The sequence below is a fragment of the Apteryx mantelli genome, chromosome 5 (assembly GCF_036417845.1).
Source record: "Apteryx mantelli isolate bAptMan1 chromosome 5, bAptMan1.hap1, whole genome shotgun sequence".
NCBI classification, from domain to species: domain Eukaryota; kingdom Metazoa; phylum Chordata; class Aves; order Apterygiformes; family Apterygidae; genus Apteryx; species Apteryx mantelli.
Window position 1 is genome coordinate 30314581 of NC_089982.1, and position 24520 is coordinate 30339100.

Sequence of the window (24520 nt, forward strand, 5' to 3'; positions counted from 1 at the left end):
TGCTTGAAAAATTTGCATGTAATATCAAGAAAAGAACATCTGCTGCTCAGTATGCGCCAGACCACCAGAGCTGCTGTAGAGGAGAGGTGGGAGGAATGGATAGATAGGAACTACATCATGATAAGTGGAAGAAGAAGTGGCATCCCACTGAATGGCACGACCTCTATTATCACTTTCTAAGTCATTTACTCCCACTTCTCGATCCGCGGGTAGCATTCACTGTGATAGAGGTAGCTGCCATGGGCAAGTTAATGTGCTAGTAAATTGCCCAACATGGAATAATTTTCATTGAATAAGTGCTTTCCCGGACTTAGAAAATACGTAATTTCAAAGTAACCAAATCTTTCATGCTAACTTGGGAACACATTGCCCAACGCAAACGTCCAACCAGTACACACCTAGTATCAAGGTACAACATGATAAAAGATTATGTCAGATACAAGTGTGGAGAACGATGATACCAAAGCAAATATATAAGGATCCCTTTGTGACTAATCACACATAATGCAATAGATGAAAGTTAGATGTATAAAAAAAAGTTACTGCTTCGGGCACATTTTTTACTATCCTGAGGGGCTTTCCATTGTTTATTTCTGTTCGGCTCAGTAGATTCTTTTCCTTTTAATGGTTCACTACTCTGAACGGCTAGAAATTACAGCACAGAATTTTCACATGAAGATACTACCTGTACAATGCAAAAAAAAAAAAAGCATGGCTTTTCCTTTCTGAGTATTTTGATAATTTGAAAATTGGCTATTAAGAGTATATAAAATGTTATTTATAATTTGTGTATTTTACTTAATATATATACAGGCATGTGCTGTTAGAAAAACTTATTTTTTAAGAGTGACATGCTATCTTTGTTTTGATTTCAGGTTATTTTAACACATTGGAACAGTACCTCTTGTCTTTCTTTAACATTCTGTACTTTCCATATTAAAGCGAAAGTAATATTTCTGGTCTTTACAGGAACCCATTTATAATGTAGCAGTGCTTGAAACATGTTGGAAGATGGGCTTTACTTGGTTTGAGAGGAGAAAAATTATCTAATAATCTAATAATAATTTAAAAATCTGTGATACCATCTGTGCAAAAACCCTGATAGAGGCTGTGCTTTAGCACAGTATGGCTTGCCTGTAACATGATTTGGTGTCTTTAGTGGGCAGATGTTTCACTAGTTTTGCTATCAGAATAACCTTTCTTTCTCCACCATACTATATGAAAAGAGGTCCATTGCTGGAGAAAAGTAATGAAGACAGTATCGCTATTATAAAAAGACCTTTTACTTACTGTATGCAATAATTCTGATGGGCATATTTAGTAGAAATAGACTGCATGAAATTCAAAATATCATTTGGAGAATCTTGTCAGGTATAACATTATGAAATGCCAGACATGATTATTAGTAATAAAGGACTCTAAGGCTTTTGTTTATTCAATCAGTAAGCAGAAGTGTTTGGAAAAAAAAATCTTGCTGATTTATTTGTCACTCATTTCCATTGGGCTGTTTTTTGCAGAAATGGTTTTCTGATTTTGAATAATGAACAAAACTGAAAGACCTGTTATCTCTTCTGCCACACATCTATAAACCTGTGAGTACCAGTTTGTGGGAAGTTAGGGTGCCAGCCACCATGTAAACATGATTGATAGATCATATAGCATTTCAGCTTATTCTAGAAAAGAACAGTTACTTACTACTGAGAATTTATACAAATACATTCAGTATTCTAGTTAAATAAATACATAACATCCCAGATCTGAAACCTGTAATTCACTATGCCTGCAGGGGTTGTGAAATAAATGGTAACATGAACAGGAATGGAGGTCTAAGATCCTAAGGATACTGCCTTATACAGCTCTAGACATTGCACATCCACATACAATGTTTGTTTGGCCAGCTAGGGGACTTTTGCTCAGAAAAACTCTTACAAATGCTTTTCTTCTTTTATTTCTATTCTTTAACTCTGTCAGCACTCCATGGGAGCACCTGAAAGACAGGTGAGTTTCCAAGTCTGCATGGCTTGCTGAGTGGGTTGGGAGAAAGGTGAGCAGAAAGGAAAAAGAAGAGAAGACAGGGGCAAGTTAAGTGTATATAAAGTTAGACATCTTCATCTTCCTGTATGCACTGTGCACAGAATTAAAAGGTGGGTGGGTTTTTCTCCCCCTTCTGTCCTCCTTTCTGTGGAGGAAAACCAAGAGATGATTCCTAGTTATTTCTCTGGACCTAGAAAGCAAAGAAGACTCACAATAAACGTGTGCCATAACAATGAAATGGAATCAAAATAATCCCAAATACTACAGCTATTGGTGACTCTTCAATATCCCGTAAGTTTTTTTTAAGCCCCTATGTAGTGTGCTAACCCGAAGTCTAAAATACCCGTAGTTACTGCACCAAATACCCATAACATACAAAAGGAAGACCTCCCAGAAATTAATACTTCTAGAGCATCCTATTGTGTGCTGAGACATGCATGTTTATATATAAAACACTTTTAAAGGTGTTTATATATAAAACACTTTTCAAAGATGTGTCTCATGTAAGAGACTTTCTGATACGCAACTTTTCATTAATATTTGCTTCCTGTGAGTCATACTTCTTTTCTAGTGGACTGTAGCAGCAGAACTTTGCTTTTATTAAAATGCTAGCTTTGTTGACTATTCAATGTTTGAAGTTATTTCATAACAACGGTCACTTTGTGCCTCCTTTGTCATCGTGACCTTCAGACTATGTCTTTCCTTTCCACTTCAGCACAACATCCTGCTTTCATTTACTTGATGGTTCCATGGTTCAATAGCACTTAGATGTTGACAGCAAACGGAAAAGTTTGAAAATATTCTTGTCAAAATAATGCTATCACAGAATCACAGAATCACAGAATCACTGAGGTTGGAAGGGACCTCTGGAGATCATCTAGTCCAACCCCCCTGCTCCACCAGGGTCACCTAGAGCACATTGCACAGGATTGCATCCAGGCGGCTTTTGAATATCTCCAGAGAAGGAGACTCCACCACCTCTCGGGGCAACCTGTTCCAGTGCTCTGTCACCCTCACAGTGAAAAAGTTTTTCCTCATGTTAAGATGGAAGTGTCTGTGTTTCAGTTTGTGCCCATTGCCTCGCGTCCTGTCGCTCGGCACCACTGAAAAGAGTCTGGCCCCATCCTCTCGACACCCTCCCTTCAGATACTTATACACATTGATAAGATCTCCTCTCAGCCTTCTCTTCTCCAAGCTAAACAGGCCAAGCTCTCTCAGCCTTTCCTCATAAGAGAGATGCTCCAGTCCCCTAATCATCTTTGTGGCCCTTCGCTGCACTTGCTCCAGGAGTGCCACATCCCTCTTGTACTGGGGAGCCCAGAACTGGACGCAGTACTCCAGATGTGGCCTCACCAGGGCTGAGTAGAGGGGGAGAATCACTTCCCTTGACCTGCTGGCAACACTCTTTCTGATGCAGCCCAGGATACCATTGGCCTTCTTGGCCACAAGTGCACATTGCTGCCTCATACTTAACTTGGTGTCCACCAGCACTCCCAGGTCCTTCTCAGCAGAGCTGCTTTCCAGCAGGTCAACCCCCAACCTGTACTGCTGCATGGGGTTATTCCTCCCCAGGTGCAGGACCCTGCACTTCCCTTTGTTGAATTTCATGAGGTTCCTCTCTGCCCACCTCTCCAGCCTGTCCAAGTCTCTTTGAATGGCAGCACAGCCCTCTGGCGTATCGGCCACTCCTCCCAGTTTTGTATCATCAGCAAACTTGCTGAGTGTGCACTCTGTGCCTTCATCCAGGTCATTGATGAAGAAGTTGAACAAGACTGGACCCAGTACTGACCCCTGGGGGACACCGCTAGCTACAGGCCTCCAACTAGACTCTGTACCACTGATCACAACTCTCTGAGCTCTGCCATTCAGCCAGGTCTCAATCCACCTCACTGTCCACTCATCTAACCCACACTTCCTGAGCTTGTCTATGAGGATGCTATGGGAGACAGTGTCAAAAGCCTTGCTGAAGTCTAGGTAGACAACATCCACTGCTCTCCCCTCATCTACCCAGCCAGTCATTCCATCATAGAAGGCTATCAGATTGGTTAGGCATGATTTCCCCTTGGTGAAGCCATGCTGACTACTCCTGATCACCTTCTTTTCCTCCACATGCGTGGAGATGGCTTCCAGGATGAGCTGCTCCATCACCTTTCCAGGGATGGAGGTGAGGCTGACTGGCCTGTAGTTCCCTGGGTCCTCCTTCTTGCCCTTTTTGAAGACTGGGGTGACATTGGCTTTCTTCCAGTCCTCGGGCACCTCTCCTGTTCTCCATGACCTTTCAAAGATGATGGAGAGTGGCTTAGCAATAACGTCCGCCAGCTCCCTCAGCACTCGTGGGTGCATCCCATCAGGGCCCATGGATTTGTGGGTGTCAAGTTTGCTTAAATGATCTCTAACCCACTCCTCCTCCACCAAGGGAAAGTCTTCCTCTCTCCAGACTTTCTCTCTTGCCTCCAGGGTCTGGGGCTCCTGAGGGCTGGCCTGACCAGTAAAGACTGAAGCAAAGAAGGCATTCAGTAACTCTGCCTTCTCTGCATCCTTCGTCACCAGGGCACCCACTCCATTCAGCAAAGGGCCCACATTTTCCCTAGTCTTCCTCTTGCTGCTGATGTATTTGAAGAAGCCCTTCTTGTTGTCCTTGACATCTCTAGCCAGATTTAATTCCAAACGGGCCTTAGCCTTCCTCGTCGCATCCCTGCATACTCTGACAACATTCCTATATTCCTCCCAAGTGGCCTGTCCCCCTTTCCACTTTCTGTATACTTCCTTCTTCTGGTTGAGTTTTGCCAGGAGCTCCTTGCTCATCCATGCAGGTCTCCTGCCTCCTTTGCTTGACTTCCTACTCATAGGGATGCACCGCTCTTGAGCCTGGAGGAAGTGATGTTTGAATATTAACCAACTCTCTTGAACACTCCTTCCTTCCAGGGCCCTCACCCATGGGATTCCTCCAAGTAGGTCCCTGAAGAGGCCAAAGTTTGCTCTCCTGAAGTCCAGGGTTGCGATCCTACTTGGTGCCCTGCTGCCTCCTCGCAGGATCCTGAACTCCACCATCTCATGGTCACTGCAGCCAAGGCAGCCCCCAACCTTCACATCTTCCACCAGTCCTTCTTTGTTTGTTAGTACGAGGTCCAGCAGCACACCTCTCCTTGTTGGCTCCTCCACCACCTGGGTCAAGAAGTTGTCACCAATGCTCTGCAGGAATCTCCAGGACTGTTTGTGCCTAGCTGTGTTGTCTTTCCAGCAGATATCGGGGTGGTTGAAGTCCCCCATGAGAACCAGGGCCTGGGATTGTGAGGCTACTTCCAGCTGTCTGTAGAAGGCCTCATCCACTTCCTCTTCCTGATCAGGTGGCCTGTAGTAAACACCCACAGCAGTGTCACCTCTGTTAGCCTGCCCTTTGATCCTTACCCATAAGCTCTCGACTCGCTCTTCATCCACCCCTAGGCACAGCTCAATACATTCCAGTTGCTCTCTCACATAAAGAGCAACTCCACCACCTCGCTTTCCTGGCCTGTCTTTCCTAAAAAGTACGTAGCCATCCATGACAGCACTCCAGTCATGCGAGCTATCCCACCATGTCTCTGTAATGGCAATGAGATCATGGCCCTGCGACCGCACACACATCTCTAGTTCTTCCTGTTTGTTCCCCAAGCTGCGTGCATTGGTGTACAGGCATTTCAGGGAGGTGATCGAGCATGCAGGTTTCCCAGGAGGGATACAAGAGGGTCCTCCATAGCCACATCCCATGCGCACTTCCCTGGCTGCATTCACCTGTTGGAGGCATCCTGACTTGAGCAGTCTTTTGCCAACTACCCTGTCACTATAACTCTCCCCTTCCCCCATCTTTCCTAGTTTAAAGCCCTCCTTACCAGGTTGGCCAACCTGTTGGCAAAGACCCGCGTGCCCCGCCTCGTGAGGTGGATCCCATCTCTCGCCATCAGTTGTCGATCTTCAAACAGGGTCCCATGGTCGTAGAAACCAAAACCCTGTTGCCAACACCAGCGGCGCAGCCAGTCGTTAACTTGGAAAGTCCGTCTCCTCCTCCTCTCATCTTTCCCCCTCACTGGCAGGATTGAGGAGAAGATGACCTGGGCTCCCAGACCCTTGACCACCATCCCCAGAGCTCTGAAATCCTGCTTGATGGTCTGCAGTTTGCCCTTGGTGTCATTGGCGCCCACATGGAAGAGCAGCAGTGGGTAATAGTCCGAAGAATGGACGAGCCTTGGCAGTCTTTGCATGACATCTCTCACACGAGCCCCCGGCAGGCCACAAACCTCTCTAGACAAGAGGTCAGGTCGGCAGATAGATGCCTCCGTCCCCTGTAGCAGGGAGTCCCCCACAACAATCACCCGCCGCTTTTTCCGGGTGTTCCGGTAGGGCACAGGGTCTGTTGTCCCGGTTACTTCCCTGGCAGCCATGCCCATCTCCTCCTCATCCTGGAGGGCACTAAACCTGTTCTTCAGCTTCAGGTCTTCAGGAGGAGTAGGAGCCTTTCTCCTCCCACGAGCAGTGACCAGTTTCCAGCCTTCTTCTATGATGTTATGATGTACCGTTTCACACGGCACAGAGCCCTCTGGCAACTCCACTGCTGCAGGGGGTTGGGACTCCTGGAGCTGTACAGTCTCCGAGAATACCCTGTCTATCTCTTGCTCTGCTTCTCGGATGCTGCGCAGCCTACTGACCTCCTCCCGTAACTCCCTTACCTGACGACACAACTCGTCAACAGCAGCACACCTCCTGCAGGAGAGCTGGCTGCCAGCCCAGGCCTCCCGGAGAGGCCCCAAGCACTCCCTGCAGCCTGAGACCTGTAGAGCTGCATCTACTGTCAGAGGGCCAGTCTGGGTCCAAGCCTCTGACACAGCAACTCCAGCAGCCGCTGGGGAACGCGCTGTGCGGCGTGTCACGACCATATTGGGGAAGTGTACACCGCAGGGAACAGAAATGAAGGTCCCTTCGCACGTCCCTTCGCACGTCCCTTTGTGCGCCCTGCTGCGCAAACTGCTGCGTCTGTTCGCTGCGCTCTGGGAGCTGCGCTCTAGGCCTGGCTCTTATATAGGCCTCTCCCTAGCACTGACTCACAGGGTGCTTGACCGCCCAATCAAGGGCCACTGGGATCAAAGGCCCCAACCCCCTCTGGCCAGGGGCAACCCAGAGAGCTCGTTAGCAGCAGCCACTCCTAGCTGGAGCTTTTCCCACGAGCTTTTCCCAGGAGAAGTCAAGGCCTCCTGCAGTTGTCCTTGCCTAGCTTCCCCTTTCCTGTTCACAGCGATCACCTTCTAGGTCCTCGGGGGTCCTCAGAAAGCCCACAACTTCCACAAGATCCTCAAGTTCTAGTCAGAGCCCAACCACTGCTGCGCAAACTGCTGCGTCTGTTCGCTGCCTCTGTTAGCTGCGCTCTATCTATGTATACTATATACCAAATTTATTTTCATTCTCTTTTGTTTTCAAAATAAGGACAGTTATTTAAAATGGCTTTTGCTTTGGTTCTTCAACAATTAATTTTTGTTTTGGCTTTTTTCTTCTTTTTTTTTCTCACTTCTGTCCCAAGTGAGCCATTTCTTAGGCTATATTGAGGTTGATCTGTCCTTTTCCTACTAGAATTTAGTATATCCAGCTTTGCGAAGGTAACCCTGATATCTTTTGTAGGTGTTGTATATATTACGTACTCTGCTCACTGCCACTGACGTAAGAGCACAGCCTGGGGAAAAGACCACCGTCAGGTTATCTCTGCGTCTTGATAGTCCCTAGCTGCTGTTTTGTCCTATGGGAGCTATTTCTTCTGAAACGCGTTGAAGCAGCCTTCGCTGTGGGGCTGGCAGAAATGCGCAAACACCCCAGAGCTCAGGGCAGTAAGCGTAGCTTGCAGATGCAATACTGGCTCAGCAAAATGTTGTCACATCCAGATTCATGGCGTAGTGTGGGGAGGTGAATAAACCTTTTGTAGACTATGCAATTAAACTGAAATGTGAAAACTTGCTGGAATTGAATGCAATACTGTATTTTTTAACTGAATTAAGTAACTGTAACACATGATTAGTTCTTCAGTATTTCTCTGTTGCTTCAGGCACCTGTTTCGCTGTTCTTCATTGTAAAACTTATACATCCCAGAATTTCATGGTTTTTCTTTTTAATAAAATTAACAGTGTTTGTGATGTGATGTCCTCTGACAGATACAATACAACATGAAACATATTTTACACCTTTGGGAATATTTGATTACTTTCCCCCAGTTTCTTCTGATGACAATCTCGGCTGCTTTGGTTAGAATAACTATTTGTTTAACCTTCACACTACCCCAAGGCACAATAAAATGCTCTAGTACTAAAGAAATATAATTCTGGTATTACTTGCTATCCTATTTGATTGTGACTGTTTTCTTGAAAACCATGGAATGCGTTGTCTGAACCCTCTCTTCTTGCATTTTTTAGCTGTGTTTCAACCCTTTTCAATCAGGGATCAGAGGAGGGCACTCAAGAATTTACCTTATTAACAGTTTATAATGACCTTCATGTAGCTACTGCAAGTGAGATTCATCTGTTCTGGCTTTATCTGATCTGTCACTAGCATTCAACATATTGGATCATTGACAGAAAATGCTCTTACAGTACCTTGGCTGTCGTCAGTATTTCGTGCCCAGGGCAGTGCACTCCTGTCCTTTGAGTCGCATCTTCCTGAACATTCATTTCAGGTGATTTCCTCTGGTAGGAGGGGACAGTGGGATTCCTCATTTGTTGTTTCACTGCTTGTTGTTTTAGGGCTGCTGCTTCTTACCAACCTGTTCATGCATTGCTTCCTTCATATGGCTTATGTTATCACTTCTGCGCAGATGACATACAGATCTCTAACTCCTGTTGGTGTTCTCAGATTTTGCCTTTGTATTTCTTTGCCTGCATCATCTCCATAACTGGCTGCATACTAATCTTTTATTACAAACAAAGAAGTAAAAAAGGATTCTTTTTAATCCTGTTGTTTGGGTTTTTTGCTCTGAAGTACTACATATTTCAAATACTGCTTCTCTTTCCCTACTTCTATAGTATCGTATAAGAGTTATAAAATGTTCATTACAATTTGTTATATAATCAACACCTTGCAGATCAAAACTAGAGGGTTTTTTCAGGTACGTTGCTTCTTTTATATACATAGTCTCAAATACGTCTTTTATTTTATACTGCTTATGTTACAAATTAAAAAATCCCTGAAATAACTGGTTCCAGATCTCTGCAAGTCAGGCAGAGCAAAAGTTTTAATATAAGACTACCGCTTCTCAATACAGTGACCTAAATTTTGGATTACAGCAAGTATGAAAGCCACTGTCTGCTTTTCTCCATGTGCGATCACATTTATGAGAGTTGACTTCTTTTTGTAGACTTGCCCAGAATATCAATTCTGTTTATAAATTGTGCCTACTCTTTCTCTTTTCTAAACTGTAGGAGCTAAAAATATGGTAAAAATATTTTTGAACAGGTTTTTCCTTTTTGGTATCTTCTATATTAGAACGTACTTACTATTAATAGCATAATTTGTCAACTTTTAATGTACTTTTAGTTTTGATTTAAACTTGATCTTCAGTTAATTTTTGCAGAATATCCACGCTTTTGTTGCACACTATCATTTAATTTTTGGCTCAGTACATGTTATTTTTATTCAATATACTCTTTATGTTAAGAAATGTTTAAATTAATAAGGCATAGTCACAGATTGATAACATTTCTATCATCATTGCCTTTTGGCAGTAATATGAATCAATATTTTAATTTTCTACCAATGCCATTCTTGTGTTCTTATAAAATATTGCTTTTATTTTTTTTATTTGCAGAAGGTTCCCAGCATGATAACTGTAAATATACACAGTTACTATGATGGCATTAATAGTTTCCTATCTGCGAGGAACTGCCCCTCTGATATTTTTATAACTGGAGTATAGGCATTCAGTAATAGTGGCTAATCTTGTGCTAGATTTATGGTGACGGCAGCAATCAGTGGGATGCTTGTGTTGAGCTGGAGAACCAGCTTGAGGAGGAGAGGTGTAAATCCAGCATGAAATGCAAGAAAATGGTTAAAAATTGGACATGGGCTCGGGAATTTCTGTGCACAATTCAGAGGTACATTTAGAGGTCAGACTGAAAATTGGAAAGCCAGGCAGCGTGTGGGACAGATAGCATCCAAGGCGGGGAGCAGGCAAGATGATGGGCGAACAGGAGGAAGAGGTTTATTCCTACATCATTTAAACTGCAATATAGTTCACTCCCTGTAGCCAGTAATTGATGAGAGACTGGACTTTCACAGACTGACAGTTGCAGGGCATATGCCACAAAGTTAATTTGTACCTAAGCTTAGTCACTGCTTGAAAAGTAAATACTCAGCTGATGGGTAAATGGACTGTAGGCACGTAAGGCTAGCCTTGTTTACACACTGTCAGCAAAAAATCATAGGTTTCTAACAGTGATGACCTGCAAGCTTGTTAAAACTCATAAGCTTGACCCATGTTATATCCTAAGACTAATTGGGTGTTGTACAGCTCTGTTGCATTGGGTAGGAGGTACACTCAATAGGGTTGGGTAGAAGCAAAGTGGAAACCCCGGCTGGCATAGGAGGAGTTTGTCAGATAAAGATATGTTGAATTTTGTTGTATGCAAGCTGCATAACATAAGAGAGACCAATTTATTCTTTCGGAAGCTGAGAAACTGTGGAAGTATTTTTCCAATTCTTTATTTACCTGTTGTGTATGCCATCCCTCTCCCAGCCCTCTCGCTCTGTTCTCATGCAGGCAGTTTGGGCATTTTTTGCACAGGATCTATTTCATTCCTTTAATCATCTGAAGCACTTGACTTGAAGTTGTGTGTAATCACACACAGGCAGCGGCAGAAAATGCACTGATTAATGCAATATATCTGTAGTCACCAGAAATTTCAGGCAGTGAGGCATATAGTTTTGCGTGACTAGAACGACATACTAGGGAGTTGTGGCACAGTGCCCTATGGTTATTTTAGCAGACATGCTTGAAGATAAGAAGAACATCCAATTGGTCTTTTCCTGGGCTTCTGAAGGAATAGTAATACCACTATATGTTAATTTCTAACACATCTCTACAAATGCTGTTAGGAAAATAACGTAAAGTTGTTGAAGCATTAGACACTGAAAGCATAACAAGACATTATGAATGTCCTCAGGGATCATAAAAGGTGAACTTTCCTCATTACTGGGGAAGGAAGGTCTGGAATGATGAACAGGCAAAACTGCAACAGAGTTTGATGGATTTATTTGGAGCAGAAGTCAGAAAAAGGGTGACAGGAAACCGCATGAGGAAACTTGGGCTCAAGGACCGAGGTCCTGAGCAGTCTGCAATCACCTGAAGTTTATAGAGACTCTGGCAGATTCAGCTGGCTGTTCAGAAAGTGTGTGCCAGAGACCGCTCTGTGGGACACCTATGCCTAAAGCAACCAGTAGGTGGCTGCATGGAGAGCAACCAACTGTTTGACCTTTTTTTAGAAAACTGTAGCTCATAGTCATGTGTTTTATCAGCTAGTGCACCCAAAGTTGAATTATTGTCAGATAATGTGTTCCCATTGGCTAGTAGAAAATCCTCGTAGAAGCCACAGGTGAACCTTTTATATGACCAAGTTTCATTTTATATTGATTGTCCTGCATTGCTCTCTGTGTCACATTCTTGTGCTCTTTTTTTATTTATGATAATTTTAACCTTTGCATCCTTAAGAAAAAGTTACAAACATTTATGTGCAAAAATATTTGTGAGAGCAAAACAGACATTCAGAACAGATAAAACAGATATTCAGAGAACTTCACTATTCACATCTTTCCAACACAATAGATTTCTTTCTGGCAAAACCCACCGTGATCTCTAGGCTGTTCATTATTCGCTTTACCCATCTTGATTTTCATCCAAACAGTTCTTCTCCTAAAAATTCTTCTGAAGCTGATAGACTGTTACATTCTGACTGACAGGTTTGTATGTGTTCTGGTTCTATTTTTCCCTTTCTTAAATATAGATAAGGCATCTGTTATTCTGTACTCATAATACCACCTCACTTTGTTATATTTATTAAAAGTTCTTCTCCCATGTGCCTTTTTTCCTTATTTCATATCTGCAATGGCAGTTGAGTTTCCCAACTCAAGGCCTTTAGGTGCTTGATTTTTCGCTTTCATTGAGATGTTGCAGTTTCCCTTTACACTTCTTAATCCTAATGTCATTGCTATTCCTATATTATTCTTAAATTATTCCTATTCTTAGTTTGCTCCATTGTTAAGTACCAATATCCTCAATGAACACAGAAACAATATGTTTAGTTTAGAGGCTATAACTTCATTTCATGATGGACTTCACTGAAAACCTGATTTTTATTCATTCTCCACTGCGCCCTTTTATGACTTAAGAAACTTTTTATGTTTGTTAAATCTCCCTCCAGAGGTATAGCTCAAATTCTGTTAATTCTCAGTTGAGCTGTACATTTTGAGACCTCCAAAATATATGCTTGTTTTGATTCAGCTTTTGGGAATAGTTTTGTATTCTTTTGCACTTGGAGCCTTTTCCTTCATACTTTTTTTTCTGTTACTCATGCTGGCAATTTCTGATAAGTTTTAAACTTTGTCTTTAAAAACCATTGCTTTCTGCTCTAGTCAAGTACTTGAACTCTGCTATCTCCTTATCTTTACTAGCTAGTTACTCTGTGTTGTTAAAGCTTGTCCTTTTGAAACTTAAAAATCCTTGAACCTTGTGTTACTTAACCAAATCAATTTGCAGTCAACTTGCTCTGTTAATAGTTTTTTATCATATAACTCCATTAGATAAAATTTATTCTTGTTTTATCATATAATACTGAATATATGCTAAAGTCAAATTAAAACAAAGTTTTCTCCTGGATTTGTGACTTTTTTGTCACTGTCAACTATCCCATTATCAAAGCCTCATTATTAGTAGCTGTTGTTAAAAGTTTGATTCTCTGGTCTTTACTTGCAAAGCTGAAGTATCCTGTAAGTACCTGTTTCCAGCATTTCTTTATATTATGTTGTTACAGAGATAATCACCATACTGAAATCTGAACCTTTGGGTCTATAGTAGATTTCTTACTGTATTCCAAAAGAATTCGACAAATGCAAACAAAAATAGTCTTCTACAAGAAAAAGAATAACATGGTACAAAAACATCATCTCATAAGTTTGCTGCAGTGAAAAAGATTTTTGAGATGGTTTTATTAACCAGAGATTATGTGAATGAGCTGATAGTTGTGAAGGAATATCCAAATACATTTCATGATCCTCTCTGTGCTTTACAGTGTCTGAAATTCCAATCCAAATTTGAATTTTGTACTCAGTGAAGTCTGGAGAAATGGGCAGTAAATCACACTGAAATTTGATATTGTATGCATTAGAAGGCATAAAGAGACAAGCAGTGAGATAGTGTACTCACCATTAACAACTGCCATGAGCTGCTGCTTTGTGTCCTTATTTAAAACTCTCTTGTAAAACTGATGAACATTGGCACCGTAACAACTCCTACAGTACAAATACTGACTTTTCCCCCCCCTTTTTTAATATGATATTTTTAGAATATGTTATCCTTCTGTACTGTTGGATTGAAAAATAGAACAGAACAATCTTTGCATTTTATGACAAAAATATTATCAGTGGAAAAGAAGGAAAGTTCCTCCCTCAACAATTTTATAATATTCTGTAAGGAAAGGAATCTGAAATTAATTACTTTAATGATGTTATCTCCTAACTCCAGCATTTTCCATGGGTGTTTTCTAATACATCTAGTACATGCATCCATTTTGTCTTTCTCAATCATGACATTTCACAGGGCAATTAAAATGTTGAAGGAACTTAGGGCATCCAAGCATTTTTCAGAATTATTAGAAATACACAGTATTGGCTGTAAGAAGTATGATAACATTAGAAATTTTATCACCAGTGTCTTATGAATGTTTCCATTATTATTAAGAAAACCAGAGCAGCTTTTACCCACTCCTCTCTCTGGTGTGAATCAGTAAAACTTAAGAAATCGGGTTCTATTTCAGAACGGGAAATGAAAATAGTATTTTTCACCTGAAAGTTTTTCACCTTGATACAAAGCAAAAACTGCTAATATATGGAAAGACTACCATTTTAGACCCGTGAGCAGATAGAGAAGACAATTATGGTAGGCAAAGTTTATGAAAGGAGTGTGAAAGAAGCTTTTGGGTGCCCAGTGCAGTGACAGGAAGGGGATCCCGGGACGCTGCTGTGCTGAAGCAAGGCCACATGTGTAAGCTTTGCTTTTCTCTTATAACCTAAGAACTCTCCCTTCCAGCACCTAATATGTCCTGTCTACTTTTGAAACAACTTTTGTCACTGCAGTTCGTCTGCTGCTTGTTTGACTTTTTGGAGTCCTTTTCTTTTGGAGTCCTGTTCTTTTGAGCTCCACCTGAAAGAGCTACAGTGACGGTACCTAAGCGAGGGGACCCAGCTCGTAAGCCTTGGGGCTCATGTCACTCCTGTCCTCCGTTCACACAGGGATGAAATCTGAGTGTACGGTTTCTCCGGCACGTTCCCGTTTTCTGAGGAAGGAAACCAGACAGGGAGGAAGGGAGCGCCAGGGCACTACAGAAGATCTCTTTGGATGGGGGGTTATTCCTGGGTGCGTTGCTGACTGCAGGTAGGGCGGTAAGGGCCCAGCCTCAGGGTATTGGCTGTGGCAAAGGGGCTGCTCGTGGGACCTCAGCAGATGCCCTCTCAGACAGACTGTATAAAAGGGCAAAGCAAACACCGCCCTGAAGAATCTCAAGCATGCGTTATTGACAAGAGAGTAATTAACAAAAATGTAACCAAAAAGCCAAAAAAACATGACTCTGGCTCTTTCTCAGGTGTCCATATATAATAGAAATACATTAATAGTAGAAATATACAGATAAGACATGAAAAAGAAAACACTTTTATTAAGAAACTACAGCTCTTAAAAAACAGCAGGTTTTTGCAAACTGGGTAAGAAACCCGCAAGTGGCTGCTCCCCAGTAGTCATTATTCTTACCATCCGCCATTTCTTACCATTTTTGCTTTGTTCTTGAAGTTTCTCTCAGCTACTGAACCCTCTAACCCAACACACCCACAAAAACATTCCTGTTGCTGCTTAACTGGTCTCTAGGGCATCTTTATGGAGTTACAGATGTCTAATATGCAAACAACACATGATAAAGTCTGTTCCTAAGACATTGTGGGAGTGAGGCAGAAGCTGTAAAGCTTGTACAGTTTATCAAAAGTGCACATTTAATCTCTCTCTCGGGTTTAGCTAGCTTTAGGATTTCTGACTGTTATTTTATGCTGTTGTTTTAACTCACTCTTAGCTCCCCCAAAGGTCTATCTCTAGCCTTGCTTCCTCTTACAAGCGCTGCATGTCATCCACTGTCATGGACTTCTCTTTTTCTATGTAAATCAAGAAAGGACAGAGCTTTTTTTTTTTGTTTAAAAAAAAAGAATGTACTCACAAGAGGAAGGGGAGAAGGAGGGAAATGTTGCAGAGCTCCCCCTCAGGAATACACTGACAGACGAGAAGAAAGCATTTCAGCTGCAGAGGACATGGCATCTCTGGCTGGGATGAGTGGCAAGCTTGAGGGAGGGAGGTATGGACTACTAATAAGACCCTGGAAAGGCAGGACAAAGGTCCTTCCCCCTCTGAGGGGAAGGAATCAAGAATAGCGAAAAACAGCAGAAAGGAATTTGATATCTAAGAGGGGCAGTTGAGAGTAGTAGCTTTTTGAGCAATGAGTCTTTCATTCAGTGGCAATATTAAAGAGAGAAGCTTGTGGGGAAATGAGAGAAGGTTGCCACCATGGTATTTTATTTTTAAATCACATAGTCCTTTACTATCTACCTTCTCTCTCTCTCTCTTTTTCTCTCTCTTTTGAATAAAAGCTCAATATATTTAGAAGTATTCAGAAATGAAAAGTCTATCTATTTTTCTTAGCTATGTCAAAATGGAATATTTTGAATTTTCTGGAAAGAAATCCCATTTTTACTGGTTGCGTAATTACTAAATTTGTCCAGTGTTCACAAATATTTTCACAAATTGACTGATACCACAGATAATGGACTACTCTCGGGGAAAAAAAAAAAATGTTCTCAATACTCAATGCCCTATGGGCACCTAGTGTGTCATGAAAGATGAATAAAATTTAAATAGTTTTTTTATGCAATAAAAAAATCATATCTCGGTACCATGATACATGGCATATATTCCACTTCAGAAAAGGGTTCATATATCAAACATATCACATGGAGCTGTGCTCATGAATTATTTATTTCTTTTGTAGCATGCATGCAGTATGTGATAGATAAAGGACTCAGCCCAAGTTACACCTGCCATATTAAAGCACTGCTGTGCATAGAGGTATTAAGAAAGAAATATTATATATATTTCTTAAGAAAGAAATATTATACAGTTATAAGATTTCAACAGGGCCTGGTTTCTTTTTTTTCTTTTGAGGCAGAAGAATAGTAAATAAAGGCAAAATCTTGATGAAGGAGCTAAGGGTTATATTTTCAAAACAGTATCCTCCCTGTAGTTTTATCTAGGTAGGTGCTCACTCTGGTATTAAATCTTTCTATTCAGAGCCAGTGTTCAGCTCATCTTAAAAGGACGGTGTGAGGCTTGACCTTTTTTGCAGCTCATATCCACAAGTTAGTAGGGAATCATCCTACGCTGTGCTGTAAGATTTATTTGAGAAGCTATGTATTTCCACTGCACTTTGCTGGTAACTACAAAGGTGTTGTATGGTCATATTGTGTGGGGCAAGCATCCAAAGAAGATTACTGATAGCCGACTACAATCAAGTCTGTATTTGTGCACACTTTTGGTATTTGTGCCATTTCATCTATGGAGACAGAAGTATAATCTCAGCGACATTGCTGTCCATGAATGTCCCGTGAATTATGCCTTGGAGAAAATTGACTGGAATATACAGGCTGAAAGAAAACCTTAGACGTGGAAACACTGGCTACATTTCCTCTCTTCTTTTCGAAGGGTACACTGAAAAACACACATTTTAAAGCTAAAGCAGATTAGATGTTTGAGGAGGGGAACCCCTAAAGAGATGATACGTGATGTTTGGAAGACTCCAAACTTGGACTCCAACTGTACTATGCGATAGCATGTTTTGCCCGAGCTTTGCAAGCTTTGGAACTTGAGTTCATGCACAAAGGTGTGAGCCTTATTTGCATGCATGTTTCATTCAGTTGCAAACTGTCAGGAAGGTATATGTACACAGATTGCTACAGAGATATCTATTAAATCATTTATAGATGAAGCTTTCAAATTTACATACTTAATTGCAGACACTACACAAGTGAGATGCACAAAATGCAGATATACTGTTGTAAAAGAAAAAAGCATTTGTAAAAGAAAAAAGCATACTGTAGTTGCTGTGTGCATATGTATAAAATTGGTATTTATTTATTCTGCCAAGATACATGAAAAAGGACAAAAGGATCTTATTTGTGGTTTCCTAGTAACAACTAAGGAAATAGTGGATAATTAATTAAAAATATTTTTTGCCACCTTCAGGTGGCAAATACATACTTTGCATGTACTTTATACATACATATATTATCATGAGTTAACTATATAACCTCCCCACCAAAATAGTGACTGTTCACTACAACTTCTTGTGACAGATTGGTTTACACTATCAAATATGTACTATGCAATAAAATGTATTATAAAACTTCAGAATTTTTAATAGATTCAGTGGCTAGAATAAAGAAATCGCAATATAAACCAGAAATGTCATGGAAATGCTATATGATATATTTACTTTTACATGAGATATAAAATACCATTACACAGCAAGCTAAATTAATTTCACTTCTAAGAAAATAAATGGCTATGGAAGCTACATTTCTTGCATCAAACTCTGAGACCTGCTTACTATGTATAGTTGAATCACAAATATTTTGCCAGAGAACAGATTCAAAATAAGTATTGCTTGCCACTGATGTTCACCAAATGATGAAATAAGGGCAGAATATGATCTCTAAAATTTGATGTTAGCATCTGATTATTTAATCCTTTGAATGATCCCTTTATCAGCTACAGGTTTATTAACTTTATACAAGTTTTCACTCTGAAGTCAACATGAGGGACAGGAATGAGTAGGATTGCTATGGAAAATATCCATCGCCTGCTTGTTGTTATCAGTATATCTAAGGAACAAAAACCAAGGACAAAATGAAAGACAAAAAAATGTAAGAGTTAAATGTAAATAAATCTTCTATATTGAAATCCTGACTGTATTATACCACTGGGAGAATTGCCATGATTTCAATAGGCTGAGGATTTCATCCCCAGTCATGCTCCTGCAAAGAAAGAATATTGTTCATGATACTGTAAATCACTCTCCCATATCAAACATGATGTTAAATATAAATATTCTTCTAACACTGTCCAGTCATTCACTACCAAATGTGTTATCGTTAATGTAACCATTCTAAGATAGGTCAAAATTATGATAAATTCAACCCCATGAGTTTAATGAATTGGAATTTGAATCCTGACTTTGCTCTAAGATAAATAAGGATGTTTACTTCATTGGAACTATAAATAAATAATTGGATAAATGTTTACAAATAGATGAACTAAAACCCAAAGAAGTGGGTTTTTTAATTCTTTTTGTATTATTTTGTTTATTTTTATTTATTAATTTCTAGTGAAAAGGTAATCTGTATTTTTTGCCTTGGGGCACAAGATAGAAAACTGCATCTAAAATTCCATGTTTATTTCTAAATAATAAAGTACTGTATAGAAAAGTCATAAAAACAGAGACTGCAAATTGAATTCCAATAACTCTATCCTATGAAAAACAAAAACTTCATCTAGTAAATGGGAAAACATTATTGACAATTATATGCAAATTGCCAGTCTTTTCGCAGGCTCTTCAAAACTATTATCTTATGGCAACTCTGTAAATTACACAGCTATGCAACAATGTGGAATTGTTCATTATACTTTATTGATACATTTATGTTGCATTATATTGGAATATTTTGCTATGGGTCTTATGAGGCTTTTTTTGTCTGGTTATATTTGTGGTTACATTTCTCTTTCATTTTGTACTTACCAACACCCTCTGAGTCATAACTTCAAGTAAAGTCACTGTGCCAGAGGGAGTCAGCTTATATCAGCAACATCACCGTTCATACTTCTTTACATCCTGAAAGAAAGGCCGCCAAATATGCAGGCAAAAATAACATGTCATTGGGTTACTGTGAGACTTTGCTGGAGTCATCCTCCCTTTTCAAAACCCCATTCGTTCTTCATCTCAGGTCACATATTCCTCCACATGTCCCAAATTCAGTAGCCTATGTTTCTTCATGAGCTGAGAGTGCAGCATTTTCCATTGCTGCTTTGCTACAGAATGCGCTCTCTCTCTCCCTCGCTCTTTATTACAGCTTATATTTAATAAACGAGGAACAGGCACCCTGTTTATGTTTATTCATAACAAGTTTAGTTGTTACTTTTGAAGATAAAGAAACAAGTTTGATGATATACAATATCAGCTACATGCTCTGCACTGATAGAAGACTTTAGCAATCAAGGAAAGATAAAAAGGTTTGGGCAAATTTAATCACATACTTCAAAGTAGGCTTAAGAACATATATTTCAGAAATTGAGATAAAATATGAATGTTTAATTTATCTTCTCCCTTTTTTACCTTGAGTGTTTCTGATTCTCTTGCTAATAACCTCATTGCTTCTGTCAGCCAACACCTCTTTTTTTTTTTTTGTTAGAGGTTTTTTTCTTTCCTGAAGTAACTTTTGTTGAAGAAAGAATCTTTTTAATTAGCTTTTAGTCTTCCAGAAGATGTGACTGGAGCTTAATTTTACTTGTGTAGAGGACACACGTTGCTTGGGGTGCCTGGATAAGTTTCACACAATTGTTGGAAAGGAGGAAGTTGATGCAAATGTAACCAGGTCATGTGCAGTGACACTTGTGCCGAGGTTCGTCTCCAGTAGACAGCTCCATTATTGGGGGAAACCTCTGAAGGTTTAGTAACTTTAGTAACCTCTGTGTGATGCTAAGGATAGTTAAGCTGAAAGTAACACTAATATTCCTTTCTGGCTGTTTGCGTGGTATAATTTTTGGCAAGATTTCAATTCACATTCTTTTTTCAAGTCCCGCCGAACTGAAATTCCTGTACATTTTGATGATAGTCTCAAAGGCCCCTTTCTTTTTCTGTCCTGTAGCAATAATAACAATGTTGAACAGAGGGCGAGGTGTGACCTGGGGCACCGTACTGCAGAACTGCACAGCTCTGTCCCCAGCTCGACAGCCTGCCCACAGGCAGGGAAGAACATGAAACGCATTGCTAGGATTGTTTGCAGGCACCCACCGGACCAAGAGCTTCATTTGCCTTTTGAGAGCTTAGTAGAGAAGGCACTAACTCATCCCTTTTAGGGTGAAATTTCAAAGTACTTGGTGTTGTCTTCACTCTACTGCTAAAATTAACAGTTAAATAAAACTCTGACTGACTGGACAGCACTTAGTACAAAGCCAAAGATTTCTGAGAATTGTTTCTTGGGCTAAAAGTTACTAAAGTTAAAAAAAGACCTAGGTTGCACCACAGTAATTTTCTAGGGAGGAATCTTGAGGAAACCTATGTGCTTTGCTTTGTTTAGCTTTTGTTTCTACTGGTTCCATAAGATGATCATGGTAAAACAATGAAATCAAATCCAAGAAACAAGGGACTAGGTTTGTCGGTGGCAAATAGGGCTGACAGCCAAGTTTCTGGTTAATGTGGAAAGCTGCTCGCTTGAGCTGAGAGGCACTGAAGGTGTAAGTGACTTTCCAAACACTATCAGTTATCACAGTTTTATGGGAATGATGGTAATACATCCTCTACTATTTTAGGTTTTGAAATTTTGAGACTTAACAGAGTGGACTGCTGTGTCTCTGGTACTGATTAGCATGTTGAATTACTCAATCAAGATGTGTGTATCAGCTAAAATCAAGGGAACTTAGGAATTAAAGAAAAGGAGATTACCCCTCACATCCCCTATTTTTCTTTGGTGTTCAAAAATAACTGATTGAAAAATAAGAGGAAATATCCCACGTTTGTGCTGTTCGCGTTGCGTTCACTACTTTCAAAGGACAAGGAAGCAGTCAGACTCAGTGCTGTGCCCTGGAAGCTACTGAGGAGCAGGATCCCTGTGAAGAGTTCAAGGATGTGCTTGATGTGCACAACTCTGAACAGAAAATCAGATTTCAAGGATTCTCCTCATGGGGAGAATATGGGAGGGCAGACAGCCTTCTCTTAACTGTGCAAGCCATCTGAAAATTTATTGTGGTTTAACATTACCTTTTAACATCCAGCCCACGGCCAGGGTAAAGTACTTACAGTAAGATACACTCTTACGTATGTTAGCAGGCATAGTTCAGACAAACAAACAATAATTTCTTGAGCCACTTCAGGAGTCAGACCATGTAAAGACATCAGTGTAAAGGTCACTCTTAGGAACTTCAAATTCAAGCATAATTTTTGAAATAGAAAACTCAGTAATTTCATCAGTAACCCCCTATATTATGTCTGAACAGCAGGACTGCTATTTCAGCATATTAGTACTGCTAAGTGACCTCCTGCTGGGTTTTGGGTCTGTGTGATGCCAGCTTTTCAGTATATCTGGCTTCCTTCCTAACACTGCCTCAGTACACTTTCCAAAGGGAAAAGCACACTTCCTAACAGCTAGAAGCTACCTACGAGGCATTCTGTCTTAGCCTTTCTTTTTTCCCGGTTTTTCACATTTTTGTTTTGGGCTTCTCTTCTTCTCTCAACAGTAGAATGCACGGGCTCCCATCACAGTTCCACAGTTACAGTTCATTTACAGCTGATTTTAGAAACAGTACAAGAAGAATACTTTGAATAAGAGTGTGTCTGCTACCTACGTGGCTGAAACAAGGAAGTGCACAAATCCAAACATTAAAATAAACAGAGAAAGAACCAGCTGTTTTATGAAAACTCTAGAACCTTAAAACCTATATTTGTTCTGTATTTTACTTGATTATCTGAACCTGTTCTCACTTCCCTAGCAAACAACACAAAGAGAAATGCAAACAGACAAAAGGGAACAGCAAAGAGGATTTAAAAAATGCATACAATTATAAAATATTATGAAGAGTTTAGACAGAGAAAATCCTTCCCTTTGCCTCTCTGTTTAGAATGAATCACTGCAAATATTGTACTATGTGACCGTGGCTTACCTATTGCTAACTCTAAAGTATTTTGCAAGAGGGGTGCAGCTGGAACGTTAGGTTGCTTGTTTTTATCATGTTGCAATAACGTGGGGCATCTGCAGTCCTTTCTTGCATTGTGTGTTTTATTTCCGTGAGGGATCAATGGCAGCGGAAGAACAGAGAAGCGTGACTTGATTCACCTGGAAATAGCTGTTTTCTCTAGTCCCCTTCAGAGAATATGTGGTCTTTGTAGCACTTGGAATTCTGTATGATTAGAAGAAAAAGCCAAATAATTTGACACAACAAAGCAGTGCGCAACTTCAGCTTCCTAACAATGACTTAGTTGCTTGCGTGTCTTTCCAGCATCTGACAGGTGCCTCGGGAAAGGCAAACAACTCAGTGTGAGAGAGCAGGAATGAGTATTAAATGCTGTTGATTTGGGTGGAGGAAAAAAAAGCCTTTGCATGACAAATGAAAATAGAAATGCAAATCAGTTCTAAATACTTAACATATCTGATAAGCAGTTGTATAAAAATAGAAACTGGAGATGATAAAGACCTTCAGATATTCCGTATTCATACTCACTGTCAGCCTAGCCTTACTTCACTTAGCTGTGTGCCTGTGTACACTGCTGGACACAAGCAGTGTCCATGCATCTCATCAGTCAGTTAGACCCCTCTGTGGTGCATAAAGACATCAGTTCCCAAACATCCATATTTGGAGACACACTACTGATTAAAATTATATCATGGCAATTTAAATTATATGCATAGGTTAAAATAGTGCTCAGCATTTCCTGATGCAAAATAAAGAAGCTAATAACATGGAGGATTAGGGAGCTGAGAAAAAGAGGAGGAAGAAGAACATAGTCTGAGCAAATTGTGTTGTTCAGTGGTGTCAGTCTGCACAGATCATTTGTTTGAGCTGATCGTGTTTGATATACCTAATGGTTGTTCTCTGAAAGCTATCTTTCAGCTATTCTACAGTCTAGAAAAACATCTTCTTTCACTATCACTTCCACAGGTACCTACTCCAGAGAGTTTTATGTGGTGTGACTTAAAAAGAAGCATGACAAAAACAAAGACTGCTGAGTCCATGGGGCCTAAGATGACTTTTTAAGGAGGGGTGCTCTGCCAGCTTCCAGTGCGAAGGATCCCTACTTCAGTGTCTGTCAACCCCTATGGTGAGTTACCTGAATGTTGACAGTTTCTTTTTTTCTTATGTGGTGTTTTTCTATAACAAATGCAGATTTTTGAAAATGCAGGCACCTTCTTTTCTGCATTATGTTGTTGTTCCTTACAGTACTGCTGTTGTTTCAGAATACTCTGTAGAAACACAAACAATAACGTGTAATACAACTTCAATTTCCATTTCTAGGCAAGGATATTGCAAGTGTTATAATCTTTGCTTAACCTATTGTGCAAAAAGATACCATAACAACACACACATATATCTCCAACCATGGTCTGTCCAAGGGAAAAATAATTTCTAAAGGGAAATCCTGAAATAGGCTTTAGCATATGATCAGATCCTTCTAAATGTTTTTGGTTTGCAAGGGTATGTTATTTATGATCACCAAGTTCTCCAGCTTTCTTAAAATCTAGTCACTGAACATGACCTGATGACAATGAATTCCACAGGTGTATTGCAGCTGCAAAATGAAAACCATTGCAGGATCTCAGATCAGCCTTCTAATTCATTATCATTAGCTAAAATAGAGTGGTTTCTCTTGAGAAAATATAATATAAACTCTCCTTAGTTAGGTAGGATGTCTGTGGGATTATTCCTCATATGGGAAAAATATCTAGTAAAAGCTGAACTTACTGCTTTTTCCCTTTCAGTAAAGTGTGTTTTATAATTGGTTATACCTTTAGGGCTTAATCCTGTCATCAATCGGCAAATCAAGTAATGGTATTAAACATTAATAAGACACATAGAAATGGATGATTGTTTTTCTTTCAAATAGCAGAACTATAGTACATAAATGCTTTGGCTACTGTTAGGCTCCATTTCCCTGTTGAAGACTGAAGAGGTGAATTTTATACTTATACTGCTCTTTCTCCCTCAGCTTGCTGATTTGTGCCCCAAGTTTGCTAATTTGTGCCACCTTGATTAACGTGTTCAAGGCTGTGCTCAAGAAATTATGCTCTGTTGCGTCCGGTGGCTACCTAATGTTTGCAAAAGCTCTCAGTACCTTGCTTCTTCCTTTGCATGGTACTGCTGTGGTATTTCTGCAGAAGTGGCAGCTCTCTATATCTGAGGGAAAATGGA

The 24520-nt window shown here is 40.3% G+C and overlaps 1 long non-coding RNA gene across 2 annotated transcripts in view; it reads left to right on the forward strand.

Annotated features, from left to right (window-relative positions):
• LOC106491918 (uncharacterized) overlaps nucleotides 1–24520 on the forward strand; it is a 488135-nt gene that overhangs the window by 270835 nt on the left and 192780 nt on the right. For both annotated transcript variants that reach the window (XR_010884258.1, XR_001293830.1), the window contains exon 3: nucleotides 23273–23432. This is a non-coding gene — a long non-coding RNA (uncharacterized lncRNA). The remainder of the gene's footprint in view (nucleotides 1–23272; nucleotides 23433–24520) is intronic.